The sequence below is a fragment of the Canis lupus genome, chromosome 17, assembly GCF_011100685.1.
Source record: "Canis lupus familiaris isolate Mischka breed German Shepherd chromosome 17, alternate assembly UU_Cfam_GSD_1.0, whole genome shotgun sequence".
Classification (NCBI taxonomy): Eukaryota; Metazoa; Chordata; class Mammalia; order Carnivora; family Canidae; genus Canis; species Canis lupus.
Window position 1 is genome coordinate 7,483,035 of NC_049238.1, and position 3,714 is coordinate 7,486,748.

Sequence of the window (3,714 nt, forward strand, 5' to 3'; positions counted from 1 at the left end):
ACCAAGTCAAGGTCTCCAGGGCCTGAGCGCCCTCGGGAGCTGAAGGTGGTGGCCTGGGGGCTTCCTCTGAGTCACTTCCCTCCCTCCACCCCAGTCACTCCTGGCCCGTCTGGCTCCTGCCTTTAGATCACGCTGGTGGCCACCTGGCAGGTCTTCTGGGAGCCACGGGACACGCCGATCCTCCAGACACACAGCAGCCCCACAGAACTGCAGGGGCTCTCACTGTGACATTTTGCCACCAGAGATTTTGCAGCCTGGAAGTGCAGAAATATTTCATAAAAACTCCCAAGTTCCAGGTCAGGTTTATGTATTGTCTGTTGTGATTTTACCTGCAGATGTGCTTTTGGAAAAAAAAAAAGCAAGTATTTGAAACCGAAGAGACAGGGATTCTGAAACCAAAGGGAGAAAGGGAAAGGATGGGGAGGATGGAGGCTGTGAATTGCTCAGAATTCATCCAAAGTTGGGGGTTTATTCTCATCTAGAAAACTGCAGGGAAACGAGAAGAGATTTTTCCACGTGGGGCCTTGGTCATCTCCTGAGCGGAGGGAAGGGAGGTGACGGCAGCCCACCGGGCAGCATGAGCCAGGAAGGAGAAGCACATCCCGAAAGTACGTCTCCTCTGTTCTTGATCCAAAGAGATGACTCCTGAAAGATGGAATGTGTCTGGCAGGTTGTATCAGGAGGAGGGAGGGACAATCTATTGGAGATTTTGGCTCCCACTGATGAACCGGTGGTGGTACCACGGGAGTCAGGCAGTGGGGAGGGGCACCCAGGACTCTAAGAACCCTGCTTCCGTGGTCACGGAGCCCACTTCCCTGACACGGGGCCTGGGGCCTGGGTGCCCCTCCCCACTGCCTGACTCCATGGTACCTGCGGTGCCACACTTGTGGCTAAGCTGGTCCATGCTGGGGCCAGAGGGGGTGATGTCCAACACCCCCCAGGAACCTACCGTTTTCTAGGCGCTGCCAGAGTCTTTGCACACTTTACCTCGTTAAATGCCTCTCACAGCCTTGTGGGGTAGAAATAATCACACCCATTTTACAGATGAAGAAATCCACGGAGTTCTAGCAACGTTTCCAAGTTTGCAGCTCTGGCACGGGGGAGATGCAGTCGTGGCCGCTGAGTGCAGGTAGGAGGCCCGGTGGCAGGCAGGAGGTTGCCATGGTTACCAGGAACTCCAGGAACTCTGTCCACTCACCAAGGGGCGACCAGTCAGGCCTTGTTGGAAGGAGAGCTGTCCCCGGCCTTGCCCCATGTCACCTCTGTCACCAGGCTCCGGCCAGGAGCCAGGAGCGGCCAGAGGCACACAGGGGAACCCACCCCAGCACCCTGCCCCTTTGGCTGGGTCGACTCAGAACCAGGGGACACAGCCGGCCTCCCGGGACCTGCTGGGGCTGCAGGTGGCTAATCTGCAGGGAAGGGGTGAAGGGGACGACAGGCCTCCTGGACGAACAGCTAAGGTTTAAAAAGCAGTAGTAAGACCCGAGGGAGAGCAGAGCCAGGAGGGAGGGACAGAACCGGGGGAGGGGGGAGGTTGAGGGCTCCCCAGGCCCAGGGCGAGCTGGCGCGTTCTCACCCCCAGCCCGAGTCTGTTCATGGACTTGGGTGCAGCACCTGCCTCCACTCTCCCTGAGGAAAGGACGCACTGCGTTTCTTCATGTGGGGCTGCACCTGACTACATGCGGGGAGTGACCCCGCTTGCCAGGCCAACCTGAGGGGCAAGAGTGATTTTCCAGCAGACATTTCTTGAACGATTCTTCAAAGATCCACTCTCCGTCGCCCCTGCGCCGAGAGGAGCAGCCCTCGGGGGCGCAGAGCGGCCCACAGGCCTGGAAGAGCCTGCCGTCGACGTCAACAGGGCCCTGCCGACGGGGAGGAGGCGTCCCTCCCTCTCCCCCTGGGGACTCCCACTCTCCCCCTCCTCCCTGTCTTCAGCCTCTGCTGTAAGAAGCCTCTGCTGGAAGGTGGTCAGGTGGCCGGGGCCCTCAGCCGGGTCTGGGCCCTTGCCCCTCCATCCCAGCCCCAGGGCCCGACCCCCAGGGCCGCCTCCCACCCCCTGCAAGCCCTGGCCAGGTAGCCAGGTTCTGCCTCAAGCCGGGCCGTGCTGGGGACTCTGGATCTCCCCAGCCAGCGAGCATGAGGGAGGAGGCTTAGTGGCCATGCACGCTGACCTGCAAGCCTGGTAGTTCCAGAAGCACGCACTGGACTGCGGGCTGGCCAGGGAGGCCTTCGGGCCTGGAACAGGGGGCGCTGTCCCAGGAGGGAAGAACCACCCAGTGGACTTGGAGCACGATCCTTCCAGTTGACTCAAACCCGGACCTCCTCACTCTCCCCACTGTTGTTGCATTGTAAGAGCTGTGTTGTCTGCTGTCCCCCTTAATCTGCTCAGCCTCGTCTTCCCACCTGAAACTTCAGGAGTTTATTACCATCTGTTCCCAAACTTTCGCTGGTGCCCCCGAAATACCGTCCAGTGTCTGTGTAGCACTAGACTGAATCCAGCGGCTTCCCCACACCCATCTGTCCACGGATCCATTGAATGAGGTTGGACCGTGCACCGAATTCCATGCCTGGCGCATGGGGAGGGCACAGCAAATGCCACCACGCTGGCTAATTTCATGCGTCAACGTGACTGGGCCCCTGGATGCCCAGACATTTGGTCAAACATCATCCTGGGTGTGCCCGTGAGGGTGTCTCTGGATGAGATTAACATTTTAGTTGGTAGACTGAGTAAAGCAGATGGCCCTCCCTGATGTGGGTGGGCCTCATCCAAACAGCTGAAGACCTGAATAGAACAAAAAGGCAGAGCAAGAGGGAACTCGTCCAGCCCGACTGCACGGCTGGGAGCTGGGTCTTCTCTGGCCTTCAGATTTGGATGGAAAAACTGGCTCTTCTTGGGTCTCCAGCCTGCTGGCTTTCTGACTGGAGCTATGGCCTCTTCTGGTTTGCAGGCCTCTGGCCTTGGAGGGAAGCGCACTGGCTCTCCGGGGGCTCCAGCTGGCGGACGGCGGGTCTTGGGACTTGTCAGCCTCCATCACCACGTTAGCCAGTTCCTCATAGTAAATCTCTGTACGCATCTATTCTCGCCTACTGGCTCTGATCTCTGGAGAACCCTAATACGTCATCGGCGTGACCAGGGCCACCACTGCATCTCCACGCCATGCAGCCAACAACCACCCGGAGCCTACGGAGCATCAGGCACCATGAGTTCATTAACCCAAAATCATTTATTAAGTGCCTGTTGTGTGCCCAAGAGGGCCGCGAAGACCATCCGTGCCGCGGTGGACGAGACGCAGACGTTACCAGTCGAGGCTGGCCGTCAGCGCGAGACTCTTGGTCAGGAGCTAGACGGTTCTTTATTACAATAGAAACCAGCAAAATAAATTTACTTATTATTGTGAGATTTATGGCCACACCTTTTTTATGTGTTTTTCAAACAAACCCGTCGTCATGGTAACTCTCTTAAAACAAGATGCGACCTGGTTTAAAGAGCCTGAGAGCTAATTACAATAGTGCTTTGTATTTAGTTACACCTTTCTTCTGAGGGGTTTAATGGACCTCACTCATTAAGCTTCACAAACATCCTCTGAAGTCTTTAGGGGACAGCTACTATTAAACCCATTTTACAGACACAGACACCAAGGCACAGACGGGTTAAGTGACTTGGCCACTGACTGGCAGCTGAGCCGCGAGCAAGTCTGGACCCGACCCAGGCCT

The 3,714-nt window shown here is 57.2% G+C and overlaps 1 long non-coding RNA gene across 2 annotated transcripts; it reads left to right on the top strand.

Annotated features, from left to right (window-relative positions):
* Window positions 1-819: 819 nt before the first annotated feature.
* On the top strand, window positions 820-3,398 carry LOC111090487. 2 transcript variants are annotated; one of them, XR_005371796.1, is made up of 2 exons: window positions 820-1,129; window positions 1,612-3,398. It is a non-coding gene; the product is annotated as an uncharacterized LOC111090487 (long non-coding RNA). The 2 variants fall into 2 exon arrangements; XR_005371795.1 differs by lacking the exon at window positions 820-1,129 and adding an exon at window positions 1,200-1,460.
* The last annotated feature ends 316 nt before the right edge of the window (window positions 3,399-3,714 follow it).